Below are 16,472 nucleotides of genomic sequence, written 5' to 3'. Positions count from 1 at the left end.
GTTGTTGACAGCATTCGATGGCGAAACAACCTCAATTCAGAAGAAGAGAAGGCTGGAGGGGACATGATAGCCCTGTATAATATATGAGGGGAAGTCACAGGGAAGAGGGAGCAAGCCCTCCGCTGCCCTGGAGACCAGGATGCCATGGAACAATGGCTTCAAACTACTGAAAAGAGATTCAATCTGAACATGAGGAAGAACTCTCTGACTGTGAGAGCTGTTCAACAGTGGAACTCTCTGTCCCTTGGTATGGTGGAGGCTCCTTCTTTGAAAGCCTATAAACAGAGGCTGGATGACCATCTATAAGGGGTGCAGTGAATGTAATATTTTTGGTTTTGGCAGGGGGTTGGACTGGATGCCCCCTGAGGTCTCTCAGAACTCACTGATTCTATAATTGTAAGTAGCAACTTGGCCCCAATTGTCTGTGTAAGGGTCCAAGATGGCCGCCACTCAGTTGGGCCATATGGGCACCAACCACCCCCAAAATGGCTGCCGGCCATGAGGTAGTGTTAAAATGGCTGACGGCCATGAGGGAGGCCTAGTTTCTGTTTTGTATTATAAGCATAGATATAGATATATCCATGCAAATGCACACACACCTATATAAATACATATATAGATAGACGTATTATATATATATACACACACATAAGCACACCCACACATATATGTATATATAAAGTCTCAATGTATATTGAAGGTCAAACTTAAGCCCAATGGAGCTCTACTGGGGGGGGGGAGACCCCACAGTCAAGCAAGCAGAAGGTGTGTGAAATGGCTCACCCCCCCCCCGCCCTTCTACCTTTTATCTCAGGAGGGAGAGGAAAATAACAGTGTAAAGGCTAAATCTAATGCCTTTATTAAAACAAGGGACATTGCTGTGAATGAGAAAATGTAATGTATATAATGCAGGTCAAATTGGGCCCAAACAAAAGCAGGCAGGGGAAATGGGGCCAACGCCACCCCATAACTAACCTGAAAGGCATCTGCCATTATAAGCAGTCCCTGAGCATTGTAATAACGCAGTATCCCTAACGGCGCTGAGGAGCGATGGCTTCTCCCACCATGGGGGCTTGAAAATTGGGGCATGGAGTGCCTCACCAAAGTTATCCCAACAGGCTGCCAGCCAGGGGCTTACCAGCAATGGTAAGCAACCCCAGGCATTAGCGTGCGCGCGCGTGCGCACTAAGAGCTCCGTGAATGGGCCTCGGGGGGAAGGAGGCCAAAGGCCTCCCCACACCCACTAGGCCCCTTACCCTGTATCATGACACAGTCCCATTGTTGTAGAGGCTGGGCATAGAAGCCAAAAGGCTTGCCCAGCAGCCTGGAGAAGAAGACTGTCCTGCAGGGATCCGGACCACTGGGGCAGGAGGCCCAGGCTTAACTGCCCCAGACCTGCACTGTGCATCTGTCCTCCTCGCCGTCAGGCAAAGACTGAGCTGGAGGGAGGCTACTGCCCTCCAGGCTCCGCCCCCAAAGTAGTTCCGGTAGGAACTACTTTGGGCAGTTTCCTTCTCTGGGGTGAGGAGGCAAAGGCCTTTATCTTCTCCAGCTGCTCTTGGATCAGATAAAGGGCATTACAATTATATTCAGGCCAAGTGTGTAAGTTATATATCAAGCATAAATACATGCAATGTTTACATTTGGGTCTGAGCTCCAAAATATCTCATTATATATTAGGTGTGTGCAAATCTTGGTTTTAAAATGGTAAGTCATATATAATTTGTTAGTTTTGTATATACCAACAGATATAACGAAACATGGGGGGGGCGCAAAAACGTAAGAATCAAAACTCACCCAATACCTTTTTCATTTGAATTCTGTAATTTTATTTATTTATATATTCTAAATATTTATATTCCACCCTTCTCACTCCGAAGGGGACTCAGGGTGAAGTACAACATATAAATGGCAAACATTCAATGCCAGGACATGAATAAATTATATGCATACATAAACATTAAAAACATTTGCCTCAACTTTAAAACACACTGCTTAAAACTGTCTCGATCATCCACATCAAATCTAATTGGCGGGATAAGGTGCCCTATCACTGCTTTAAAAGCTTGGTCCCACAGCTAAGTTTTTGCCATCTTTCAGAAGGACACAGGGAGGGGGCTGATCTAATCTCACCAGGAAGGGAGTTCCATAACCGGGGCAATCACTGAGAAGGCCCTCTCTCTCGTCTCTGCCAGTTGTGTTTGTGACAATGGCAGGACAGAGAGCAGGGCCTCCTCAGAGGATCTTAATCTCCACATAGGGGGAGATGCATTTGGACAGGTAAATTGGGCCAGGGCCATTTAGGGCTTTATGTAATGCTCAGAAATCGGTTTCATTTTCAGTACAAGAGAAGTAAAGCCGAAAAGGCTGCAATTCCTATTTAAATTAAGAAGAGATAGACTGTTTCTTGCCACGAGGAGAAGAAAGCAGCAGGATGAGATGAGCTGAGTGAGCTGGGAAAGGGACTGAGAAAGCATAGAATTCTGAGAAATTTAGTTTGGGAAGGTGATGAGCACCATAGCAGAGAACTCAAAAGGTCCTGCCGTAAATTACATTTATCAGAATTCTGCTCATTATCCGAAAGCCCCAATTAGGATAGGGGAGAGATTTGTTCCTCCAGGCAGCAGCCAGAGTGCCAATACATTGTTGTATCTCCAAATATGAGGACTGACTGATACTTCAATGTTGTTGTTCATTCGTTCAGTCGTCTCTGACTCTTCGTGACCTCATGGACCAGCCCACGCCAGAGCTCCCTGTCGGCCGTTACCACCCCCAGCTCCCTCAAGGTCAGTCCAGTCACTTCAAGGATGCCATCCATCCATCTTGCCATTGGTCGGCCCCTCTTCCTTTTGCCTTCCACTTTCCCCAGCATAATTGTCTTCTCTAGGCTTTCCTGTCTCCTCATGATGTGGCCAAAGTACTTCAACTTTGTCTCTAGTATCTTTCCCTCCATTGAGCAGTCAGGCTTTATTTCCTGGAGGATGGACTGGTTGGATCTTCTCGCAGTCCAAGTCACTCTCAGCACTTTCCTACAGCACCACAGCTCAAAAGCATCGATCTTCCTTCGCTCAGCCTTCCCTAAGGTCCAGCTCTCACATCCGTAGGTTACTACAGGGAATACCATGGCTTTGACTAGGCGGATCTTTGTTGCCAGTCTGATGTCTCTACTCTTTACTATTTTATCGAGATTGGACATTGCTCTCCTCCCAAGAAGTAAGCGTCTTCTGATTTCCTGGCTACAGTCTGCATCTGCAGTAATCTTTGCACCTAGAAATACAAAGTCTGTCACGACCTCCACGGTTTCTCCCTCTATTTTCCAGTTGTCAATCATTCTTGTTGCCATAATCTTGGTTTTTTTGACGTTTAGCTGCAACCCGGCTTTTGCGCTTTCTTCTTTCGCCTTGATTAGAAGGCTCCTCAGCTCCTCCTCGCTTTCGGCCATCAGAGTGGTGTCATCTGCATATCTGAGGTTGTTAATGTTTCTTCGAGCAATTTTCACCCCAGCTTTGCATTCATCAAGCCCCGCACATCGCATGATGTGTTCTGCATACAAGTTAAAAAGGTGGGGTGAGAGGATGCAGCCTTGCCGTACGCCTTTCCCAATCTTGAACCAGTCTGTTGTTCCATGGTCAGTTCTGACTGTTGCTATTTGGTCCTCGTACAGATTCCTCAGGAGAGAGAACTAAATCTGTGCTGGGCTGGGAAGAAATCCCTAAATTGAAATTCTGTTGCCTATAGACATTCAATGAGGTAGCTATTGTGGCCCTTTTTTTGGGGGGGGGGAGGCATGCAAAAAAGGACCCCCACCAGAAGAAATGGCTCGAAGCTCAGTTGAAATGTACAAATCTAATACACATGATGCTTGAGAAACCGAATCACTTTCAATTTTAAAAGAATTGACCTGATCTTAACCTCCTGAACTAATGTATGGGTTGGATCAGGTTATCTGAAAGAATGTCTCTTCCATTATGAGCCTTCCTAGAATATAAAATATTCTGCAGAAACCCCATCACTTGAGATTATGTTGGTGAGTATCTGACAGAGACTTCTTGGCCGTCAGGATGCTGAACATCTGATGAGTAATCAAAACATGACACTCTTGTTTTATCAAATTATTTTAAATATTTTAATCCACTGTTGCATTTTAGTTAAATACACATTATGTTTCGAGCATCTTTTGGCACAAAGGGTGGAAATCAAAGGGTGGAAATCTAACTGTTTAGATTTTCAATGCAAGACATACTGTACTTTGTCCCATTGCCAATGCTAGGAAGTGGATAAATTTGTATGTAAATACAATTGCATTTTTTTGTTTAAATCCTTAATAATTATCGAAAAAAATTTTTTTTCTGTCGAGCTGGCTGTATCCACTCTTAAAAGAGAAAGCTAATCTGCATCTAAACACACATTTCTGAAAAACCTCTTTTAATACTTCTTGGTCTTCAGTATATTAGCTCTAGCTTGTGTCTATTATGTGAACATAAGTCATTTAAGCTTGTTGGGATTTATACTCCAAATCAACATTTTAAAGTCTTTTGTAAATACAGCTTCCAATTAGAAATAAGACATTCTAATATTTTTCATGTTACCAGAAATGTCAGTAAAGTATATTATTAAAGTATGAATCCAGCAAACTTGCATGATTTCAGTTTTAGTTTTGTGCAGGCTTGTAAATGTAAGTTCTATTTTTCATAGATTTTTCAACATGCCTCTAGAAAATGTTCATTAAATTTTGAAGGAGCAGAGATTCCTCCAGCAGTCTTAAAGCAATAAGCCAAGGAAGCTGTGCAGGCTAGCTGAAAAAGCCATGGATTCTTTGGTGAATCCTACAGGAATATGCCTAAAAAACTGAAATGTAGGGCCCTGAAAAGGCTTGCTTGGGGACTCTTTGCCTCCAAGGCTTATAGTGTTTCTGTGTAGAAAACAACCTCAAACCCTTTGATCGTTCACATAGACTTCCTATGTTTTTGATTAGACATTCTACTTCATCAATAGAGCAACTTATGTGATAAGAGAAATGATGTGATTAGGGAAAACAATGCATCCAGAATAGTACTTGCTTGGAATAAAAAATTCCTTGATAGCACAAAGAGTCAAATATTACAACAACTCCAGTTTATAAACAGCATGCTTTGCACTTATATATTTCCAGTAATTTACAAGGTTGCAGAGTTTGTTTTAACAGTTTAAAGGGATGTCAAAAGGAAGGGCAGCTCCAGTTGTAGAAAAGCTCATTTACAATCTGAACTGTGAAGTCTCATTTCCTTTGGATTTCTTTAGAGTTTTACTGAAAGAGTTTATAGAGTATTTTGCTGGCTTTTTGGGGTCAGTTTTCTCCCTCTTCAACAAGGAAAACAATTCCACATTTAACTGAGTACGGTCTGAGAGTAGCAAAGCTAAAAAGGTGTTCATTTTTGTGTCCCTGTAGCTGGAAAACTCAAGTTTTCTGGAACCACTTTTTGTCCTACCTTTTAATGTTTTTGTTTGTTTGTTTTTTGGTCAGCATAGTTAGTTTAGCTGAATTAACTAGAATAAACTGCTTCCAGTTGTGGTTGTGAAAGCTGAAAAATTAGTCCAGATACATTGATACATTGATTAATAGGACAGAAGGGAATGAGAGCAAAAGAGAGAGGAGTTTTGTGGGTGTTGTGGCCAACCTCCATGGAGCCATTTAAAAAAAAATCTCCTCTTCTGACTGATGATTCTATTGCTTAATGGAACACCTTTCTATAGAATTACTGCAAAGACAAAACATCTGACCATTACCCAAATTGTTAATCCCTACTAGAACTGACCCATTGCACAATAGAAACGATAGGTTAAAATTTATGTAAGCTCCCTTGATTCATCGGTTGTGACTAAGGACCTTTCCAGACAGGCCAAAATTCCTCTCAAGATTGAGGCCACACAAACCCCCCAAATTTCAAGATTTTGCAGGGGGGATTTAATGGTTTCCAGCTGCCATCCCTCAATTTCTCCTTAAAACTTATCAGAGGGGCCTGGTTGCATCCTTGGGTCCTTTGGAGAAAGCTCCTGGGGTGAGGATACCATCCTGCCCTTTCAGCTTCTTAGGGAATGGGGATTGACCCCCAGGATCATGGAGGGTGGTTCCAAAATTCAGTCCCTATAGAACCAACACCTGAAAAGATCCAGATCTTGCAGTAAGGTCAAGATCTTCTCAGGTTCCTTTTTTAAGATCCAGAATAAATTGGAAAATCCTGGTTTATTCTGGATTAACATAGGCATCATTTGAATACCTTAGATTAATCCAATATTCATCATGGGTTTTGGATATGTGTGGAAGAGCCCTAACAATTGGATTTAGCCCCATGTGGTAAATAGGCTGAGCCAAACTCCGCAAGCCTGCACACATTCTCCTTAAATCTCAGACAATTCTATGATACCTCCAAAAATGTGTGACAGGTTTAATTTGTGGAAACACATATATCTCTTCCTAGCAGCAGCTTTAACAGACATATGCACTTAAGTCTCTGTTTCTAAAAGAAGTTTTGATCACTCTAATACCACCTAGCATTTCCCCCCTTTATGTTGGACTTTTTCCCATTAATCAGAGCAGCATGAATATCACATGAGACAGTCTTGTCTTTCTCTCATTATGTTAGATGTCACTGTAAAAATAAGCATTTATTTTACCTCCATCCATCTCAAAAGGAAGTTGGAATTGAAAACCACCCAACTGACTATTGATTGACTATTAATTTAGTGTAAAAAGTTTTGTGGTCTGTCCTTTGACCGGAATATTGTGGCATGTGTTTAGAGCTGCCTTTCCATTGCTTTTTGCAAGAAAAGAGAGGAAATAATAAGAAAAAATGCCCCTTTTAACCTCTGAATTCTCTATTAAACAAAGAAAGCATGTATTAAAAGGGCATGGATTTATTCTCAGGTATGAGTGTGTGGGTTTGTATATTTCTTTTCTTGTCAAGTATGTATGTGGCAGAAGTAGCTAGGTCTGACCATTTCAAAAACAATAGCCTTCTGGGATTCTAGTGTATGGCAATTTCTATCTTACTGCGGTTTCCATAATGGCATATTGGGTGTGAATCTTATATCACTGTTCCATCTCTACATATTTTAATAGGCAAGCTTGCATCAAAATCTGGTTTCACTAAGCATATTAAGAAATGATATCTGAACATGTGCAAAAAAAAAAAGCTTTTCCCATTCAGTGAGCTAGTTTGTAGCAAAAAGCTTTACAATAAAATGAACACAAAAGACTTTTTGCTGGTCCAGGCTGATCGGATTGCTCACCATTCCACTACTTGCAAATATGATCAGTAATCAGCTGGTAATCAAACATTTGGAGACCTCAGTACTTAACGGGTGAAAGGAAATGCTGAGCTGACTCTGATGAGTGACTGCCAATTCCTAGCCCTTGATTGGATATGAAATAGGCAGCATTACCTGAGAACTAGTGTGGTATAGTGATTAGAAAGTCAGGGAAGAGAGAAAAAAATCCCATTCAGTTACACAGTCAGTCACATATAGAGGAGATTCTGATGATTTTCTCAACCCATTAAATGAAGATATAAAAAGGAACATACTCATTAATTCATTTGGTCTTGTCTTACCCCTAGGAAAGCCATTTTTCGCTACTCCTTCTCTTCCTCCTCCTCCCTCCTGCTTCTTCCCTCCTCTTCTTTTCCACCAAAAAACAACATTATTCATATACCATATATGCTGGCCTATAAGACGACTGGGTGTATAAGACAACCCCCAACTTTTCCAATTAAAATATAGAGTTTGGGATATACTCACCGTATAAGACCACCCCTCTTCCATCTCCTCTTCCCACCCCATGAAGGGAGGGAGAGAAGGAGGGCGATCCAAACTAAAGAATTAAAAATATCTAAAAACAATTACATCCATTATTAAAATCACACAAACCAAACCTGTAATTTTGCTACTCTTATAAATCATAATGTAAATATATGATATGCACGATGTACTTTCATTGTTACAAATGGAACATAAATCACAAAAACAATGTTTGGGGGACGATGGACAACAGATGATGGGATTTGCAGTACCTTCAACTGATTCAGCTATGACTTCCACATACCATTGAGACCTTCACAAATTACAGACCTGGACCAAACTTGGCACAAAGAATCCCCATGAACAACAGAAAATCCTGGAAGGATTTAGGAGGAATTGATAGTTATTAATGGGAGATGTAGTTCACACATCCAAGGAGCAATGTGAACCCAAACAACTATTGATCTGGATCACACTTGACATGAACGCTCAATGGGTTGTGATGCAGTTAAGCAGTCTTATGCTATCATAATAGTGGAAGACAAAAAAATGGAATGGAGATATTACCAAAAAAGTGAAACAATGAAGAAACTATTCTAAAAAATATAAGTACACACTAAATTATAATATGGAATGGAGCGAAGGAACTGAATTTCTTCAGTTGCTATTTGTATTTTCTCTCTACTGATGAATCAGCATGACCAACATGGATAATTATTTCAGCAGTCTTATCTGGCACTGAGATTTCTGAACAAGTAATGACTATCAATTATTTCTCAAGAGCTGTCATTGTTGGCAAGTTATACTCTATTCATATCAGACTTCATTCAGAGGGGAATCACCACACAAGGGTGAAAAAGTTGTCAGAGTTTTGCGCAAGACAACAAATGGCACTTGAGTGAAAGGAACAAGAAATCAACAAGAACTTGGGCCTTCTAATTAAGGAACTGATCAGACAGGGTGAATTTAGGGTCCTAGGATGATTTCACCTCATCTAATGGATGAAGTCTCACTCCGGACATTACACAACATCGTGTGACATCTGGTAGAGGTCCTGCTCCCAACCATGGTGAAAGTGTCACCAAATGCTTTTCCCCAAACACAGGATGCTTCCTGTGTTATGCTGGCTCTAATGGAGGCAGCATGAAGCCTCATCACCCTTCTCTTTCCTCCTGGATGCCCCACCACCCCTCTCTTTCCTCCTGGATGCTAGACGAAGTGGGACACTACACCTGGCCTTTATGATGAGGCCCTAAATGAACTTTGAAAGAAGGTAAGCCAGGGCCCTTTCTTTTCTGGGGTGCAGACAACTTTACTGGCCACTGATTAGCTTGGCAAATGTCGGAGGCCCCATCTACACTGGCATACAATGAAGTTGCAAATAGAATATATGTTCAATGTAAAATCATATATTGCAGATAGAACTGCATTGAACTGGGTTATATGAGTCTACACTGCCATATAATCCAATTCAATCTGTATCAAATGACATTGTAGATGGGGTCTTAGTTATATCCTGGTTGGGTTATTATAATGTCTTTACATGGAACTGCCTTTGAAGAGTGTTTGATCCAAATGAGAATGAATTGTTTCCAGATCTGTCAGATTCTATTGAACTCAGATCTGGTTTGCTGAATCTGACTTTAATTCAATTTGAAGATCCCATGAACCACCTGATTAGAATTTACTGCTCAAAGATTCTTGTTCTGTACTCCAGGAGACTGAATTAGAACTCTATAGAAGAGAATTCTTTATACCTACCCAGACTAAAAAAGAAAAATCTCAATATTCCATCCGATGGAGCCATGACAATCAAAATGTTTCAGTTATCAGTTTCACATGTATTAAATTTTTTAAGTCATTTTGATCCATTAATATTATCAAACTGCATTTTAAGACCACAGTAAAACAAATCAATAACAAGCTGTTTTTATTTTGTTCTGCAAAATTTTGCCAAGTGCAAACAGATAGAAGTTGCATACCAATAAACAACATCTTTCTGTCATAATTCCTTCTGAAAAGATATGACACTGTCTGAATATACCAAATTTCCACTGCCTGCTACCTTTCACTTGTTGAAATGCCACACTCCTTGACATTTCAGATGCACACTGAATATTTCATTATACCATCCACATCTCTCTGTGTTAGGGAGAAGACATTATCCAATGCCTCATCTCTGTGAATAATAGGTAAAAGTTGACTTCTTATGCCATGGCCTTGTTTTAGCATTTGTTGTTATTCTCTGCCATAAATTGCTAAAGGCAGTGATGTGCTCTGCAGAAATGCAGACATGAAACTTGAACTACAGTTGCAATTATATCTTAGCACTTCCTTCACGTGCAAAGGGGAAAATGTCAGTTATTAATTTCCTGTAGGATCTTTGTTTAGGATACCTCACAGTGCTGCATAGAAGGAATTCAGTACTATTAGAAGTGTGCATGTTTCTGGCATAAAGAAAAAAAGAAATGATGAGAAAGCAGGAAGTACAACCTTGCTGCTTTAAATGTTACTTGTGCTTTTCAGGCACGAGTTCTGAAGATTATTATTTTGATACAATGTTATTGAAATTTGCCACACTGAAAAGAGACATTCTTCTTTCTGTAAAAATTCCCCAATTTAAAAAATTGTCACGAACGAGGACCCCATTACAATAAAAAAAATCCGCTCTAAATAGGGACATCTTGAATCATGTTTACTCAAAATTCAATTCTTTTTATTCATCTAGATGAGTAGTTCCCACCTTCTGGTCTTCCAAGAATTCAGCACTCAGAATTCCTGAAAGTTGGTCAAGCTGTCTAAAAGGTTGAGAATCAATCTACATTCTTGAATTGAGAATGTGACAAAAAAGAGTAAAACTTTATTTTATATACAGGCAGTTCCCAAGTTACAAACATCTGACTTATAGATGAGTCATAGTTAAGAACGGGGATGAGACAACAGGAAGTGAGAGAAATCTACCTCTAGGAAGAAAAAAAATCTCCTTAAAGAGTTATCATGGGGGGGGGGTGCCTTCACTTAAGCTTTCTCACCAATCCTTGTTTCCACAACAAGGCATTTTTTTTTTCAAAATCCAATTATCACAGAAACAGAAAATGAGATGAAATCTACTAAACAGGGGCACAGACAGCAAAACAAACACCACATGGATGTTCGCCCTTCCCTATGCTACCCACTTTAACAATGTACCTGTCCAATTTGCATAAAAATTCAACTTAAGAACAAGCCCATATAACCTTTCTTGTTAATAACTTTGGAACTACCTGTACAATGACTGAGGGACCTTGGGACCACCATATATTTTGTACTATATCTTTTTTTAAACCCTTACTTTTGGTCATGCTAGATGGACCATCTGGATGATATAAGTGATTTACTCTCTATGCTACATATGAACAATCTACTTTTGGCCCCAGATGAACCTAATCTCCAAGTTCCTCACACAATTATTTTATTGGACACAATTTGCCATTTTGCACCATTCTTTTAAAGAGCTGCTTTAGAGATGTATATATTGCCTTGTCATTGCCCTCCACCAAGTTGGGCTCAGGAGGGCCTCATCATCACCCTCCTCCAGTTGATTTGTTTTTTTTTTGTTTTGTTTTTTTTTGGCATTTGAATGTTTGCCACTCTGTTACTTTTGTTGTAAACTGCCCTGAGTCCCTTTGGAGAGATAGGGCAGTATATGAATAATAATAATAATAATAATAATAATAATAATAATAATAATAATAATAAGAAGAAGAAGAAGAAGTAGTATGGCTTCCATGTAGAGCTGGAAACTACAATCTGGTTTTGAAGTAACATTTTCCCTCTAAAACAGGTCCAGGTCCAGGTCCAAAGCTCTTTGGCTCTGTTCCACACCAGCATGGCAGCTTGCTGAAGAACAGATTTACTAGGTTCTTGTGGGTTTTTTCAGGCTATAGGGCCATGTTCTAGAGGCATTTCTCCTGACGTTTCGCCTGCATCTATGGCAAGCATCCTCAGAGGTAGTGAGGTTTACTGTCTTTCACTCTGATGCATTGCAAAGACATCACTAGAGCAGGTCAGAAGGTGGCCCTCTCCAGCTACCAAGTCATTAGATCACATGTGACGAATTACAGTAATAGTTTTCACCTAGTTCCATAAGACTATCAAACCACAGAGTAGTTCTTCCATTTCAGCCTTGTTGAGCCTTGCCAGTCTCATGAACACAATGCCATTGGTCTTAGCCTCTCGTGTACTGTGTTTTTAATTTTTTCCTGGGATGGACTAAGGTCTTGTCTTCCAAGATTTTACTCAGATATGGGGATTGTTCCTTTAAAAAAGAGCTAACACTGTACCTATTTCTCAAAAAAAAAAAAAATCAGCCCTTTCTCTGGAGAAAGAGGCAAAGGACTTTTTTAATGCCTGTGTGAGAAAATGGCTATGACCAAACTTAGTGTTTGGTGTTTTTCTCTCTTGACAGAATGACCCTTTACATAACCATGGGTCATTTCAAAATCCATAATTTTGATCACAAAGCCTGCACTTGATTTATGCATAAGATTGACTTATGCACAATTATATATTATATTAAGGACTGAGGGTTAAATCTTTCTCCAAATCTCTCCCTATGCATACAATATGTAGCCAAATATTTGCAGAATTATTGTACAATTCTTACAGTCTGAGTATATTTAGAATACTAAGGGACAAATCCTAACAAATGTGTTATGCATGTTGGTGGGTTGGGAGTAACAATTCTTTAAGAGGAAAGGGATTAGTCACTATTGACAGAAGCAGGAGAGAGTATGCAAAGGGCAAAATGAACAGCAAACAAACACCCTTACATAAAAAAAATCAAATGACTTTATTGCACTTGGAAAAATGCATAGCCATGAGTCTTACTTTTGAATAAATGCATTAGGCTGAGAAGCACATCAATATGATAGTCTTCTGTGCTCTGTTTTTATATACACAAGATACATTTTATGCTGTCATTTAAAACATGTATATAGTATACACTCGCTCTGCCACTCTTTCTCTCTCTCCTTGACATACACAAGAGCTAGGTTTGCGTAAATTATATTTGCTTAGCTATTGTTGGCAAAAGGCACCGCTGGTGTGTGTGCAGCCTCAGTGAGTGGCATAATAAAACCAACTCCAGTTCTCAAAAGATAAGAGAATCTTTGACTTTTAAATCCTTCTTATAAACTAACTCTAGAAAGCAGAAGATGATGGAAGGTAAGGAGCCTTGAATTACAGAGCCCTGCAGGCAAGGAAAATATATGGACTGAGCAAAGCCACAGGGGAAGAAATCTCAATCAGACTGTTTTAATAAGATCAGCTAGATAGATATGATTAGGAACAGTTCTTTCAACTTCAGTAATAACGCAGAATTATGAAATTTTAGAAGCTTTTTCTTTGAGAGGTCCAGGTTGTACTGATGTTTGTAACTGCTCCTGATACTGTATTATTGTGTATATGGTTAAGAAAGAGAAAGGTGACCCTGAATTGAACTTTCCTCTGAGGCTTAGATAGCGTGACATTGCTAAGGAGATGCAGTGGGTTTCCATGGTGGAGTGGAGACTCAAACTTTAGTCTCACAAAGTCACTGCTCAATACACAACTATTATACCACACCGGATCTCTCTGAGGACATGTCTATGCTGGCTGCTAAATCTGGGGCCAATTTGGAACCAGAAAAAGGTTGAGGTTGTGATGTTCCGGATTAGACCTGATTCAATTTTCCAGATGGCCCAGAAACCATGGAATCCTCCAGTTTTCAAGAAAACTCTGAAGCATGTCTCGACATTGCTGAAAGTGAGGCAACTCAGACTTAATCCAACATCAATGGTGGTACTCAATGGAAGTGCAAGACTATAATGAGGACAGCCAAGAATCAACTCAAAATCAATCTAGGTTTTCATGCCTATGTAGACTTACTTTGAATTGAACATCATAGTGCCATCTAGATGACATTTGAATAATTTTCTTGGAAAAGAATTTAAAGCAAACCTCTAGTGTTGATAAAGCTGGCAAAAGCTTCTTGTATTTTGCCCTGCCACAGGTTTTTAAATGCGTCGTGTCATTACTGTATTGTTTTTGCTTTGTTATGAGTTATTATTGTTGTATTGTTGTTGTTATGTTTTTATTATGTATTTGGGCTCAGCCTTTTGTAAGCCGCTTCGAGTCCTGCAGGAGATGGTAGCGGGGTATAAATAAAGGATTATTATTATTATTATTATTATTATTATTACTATTATTATTATTATTATTGTATAGTTTTATTTTAGCTTGGTATTTTCCAGTCCCTCTGGTACAAGGGCTGACATACAATATACAGATATGTATATTGGTAGAAAGCACTTACAATATAAAACAGAAGAAACATTTATTACTTTAAACCAAATGCAAACCACTATTGACATGTAGTCAGAGCTGAGTATAAGTAAAATGAAAGCAGATGAAAATGCTGCTACATTATTATGAAGGTTTTAAATCCTTCTGGATAACCTATTTTTGAGCACAATGTTGATATTGGGTAAAACTTGAACATAACACATTGTGTTCATGCAAATAGGTTCAATCTCATTTTCTCTTACAATGTACTTGTATGCATGACAGTGTTTTATATTTAAATAGACTGGCGTGCTCTTTGGAAGGCAAGTGAAGAAAGCTCTAGTAGCCAAATCTGTTTAGTATTTAATATGCAAGCTCTGTGCCAAATACTATGTTTTTATCAAAAGGTGCACAAATTGTGTGCATGTGTAAAATCTGATAACGTGCACTATAGGGGAATCAATCTACCCCACAAAGCATATTGTGTTTGCGTGAAATGTATTGCTACTGTCCGAGGGAAACTGGAGCTCATCCAATTATCATTGTGAAAGGATATGTTTTTCAGATACTAGTCTGTGCATATGTACTTGTACATATCTAGTGGGAGTGCATCTATACTGCAGAATTAATGCAGCTTGACACCACTTTAACAGATATGGAAGCATGGGTGTTATAGTTTCATAAAATCTTTAGCCTTCTCTGCCAAAGGTGCCTCAACAAGCTACAAATCCTAGGATTCAACAACATTGAGCCATATCAGTTAAAGTGGTGTCAAACCATCAATTCTACAGAGTAGATGCACTCCCAGTTATGCTGGTTCATTATAGATACACTATTACAAACAATACTTTTCTGAACATAAGCTGCAGAGCACTAAAAGAAGAAATGGGAAGTGTTTCAATTGAACATTTGCTTTTGCCCTATCGAAACTGAATGCTCCTCCTCGTCAGTGATCAAATAGACTGTAAAACTGCACTCTCTCTCTCTCTCTCTCTCTCTCTCTCTCTCTCTCTCTCTCTATATATATATATATATATACACACACACACACATTCCAGCAACATAGGTAGCAATGGCTTCATTTATTCCTTTTTGGGCACAAAATCTAAAATTGTATCATAAATGTATTTTACAGTGCCTTGTTTTGGGAGCCTATGGGATTAGCAATATATTCATATAAAAGAAATCTGGCCATTTTATTTTCCATCTACTTTCAAATAAAAGATATTTGCATTGCATACCTTGATGAAGTTAGGTTTTACAGCATGAACTATATTAAACTTTCCTCCAAATTGCCTTGCACAGATTTTTTTAAAAATTCAATAAAACTTTCCACCAGAAATACTGTTTCATCTATTGCACCTAGAGGATAATTAGAAAATACATGACATGAGTACTTTAGCTGGAGATCACAACATATTTCTACAATGCTGATGATATTTTTTTGCCCAAAAATACATTAGAGTTAGTTTGATTGCATATTATATTTTTCTGCATTCTTCTTTCAGTATGAGTTCTTTTCCACCAGCTATGTAAACTGCAGAATGAAAATTAATAGACCACTTCAAATGCATTGGCTTTCATAACTTAATATTAATTTGGGAACTTTTAAGGAAATGGCTAATTCAGCATATTTTATACTTTTGGTTGAATACTGTTTGGCTAACATATACAACTTCCTTTAAAACCTCTATTATAGAGGTGATGTTGTATGTTCTTTCTTTCTTATTCTAGACGAAATTAATAAATTGGTGAACTAGACAGCTCAGTTAATTATTTTACATTTCAATAAATGAGGTTGATTTGTGTTAAGTTTTATCCCTTTTGAAAATAAACATTCAGATGATGGGATTACACCTGGAATGACCAGTGTCCCCTAAATATTTCTCTATTTATTGCCATGGGGATCACCTACAGTTGGCAGGTTAGTCTGGTGTATGATCCAAAGGAGCCCTGGATCTGATACATTCATACTGAATCTGGAGGGTCATTTTTCAGATATTCTGGGGGCACCAGGCCCGTAGCCAGGATTTTGTTTCGGGGGCAGCTCAGTTTGATTGGGGGGGGGGCTGAATCTGTGTGAAAGAGGGTCTACCTTAGCAAACCTTTTATATCGTTAGCCTAATACCCCCATGCATATGGGATATATTGAGTATGGTGATCAGATCATGATATGAATAAACATAACAGTTTAAATAATGTACCAGTAAGGCCGTCTCATGGACCACCATGAGAATTTGGGGGGGGGCTGAAGCCCCCCAAGCCTCCCCCCCCAGCTACATGCCTGAGGGGCACCTTCACTCTACCGTGATGGTCAGAATTTAATCTCCTCCTTGTCAGTGCTGCCACCATTCCTAGCCACCCGTAGAATGCCATTCTGATGTCAGCAGAAG

The 16,472-nt window shown here is 39.3% G+C and overlaps 1 pseudogene; it reads left to right on the top strand.

Annotated features, from left to right (window-relative positions):
- LOC132773468 (small acidic protein-like) overlaps window positions 1-16,472 on the top strand; it is a 61,922-nt pseudogene that overhangs the window by 28,522 nt on the left and 16,928 nt on the right.

Source organism: Anolis sagrei, chromosome 4 (assembly GCF_037176765.1).
Source record: "Anolis sagrei isolate rAnoSag1 chromosome 4, rAnoSag1.mat, whole genome shotgun sequence".
NCBI classification, from domain to species: domain Eukaryota; kingdom Metazoa; phylum Chordata; class Lepidosauria; order Squamata; family Dactyloidae; genus Anolis; species Anolis sagrei.
This window is presented reverse-complemented; position numbering and strand designations above follow the sequence as displayed.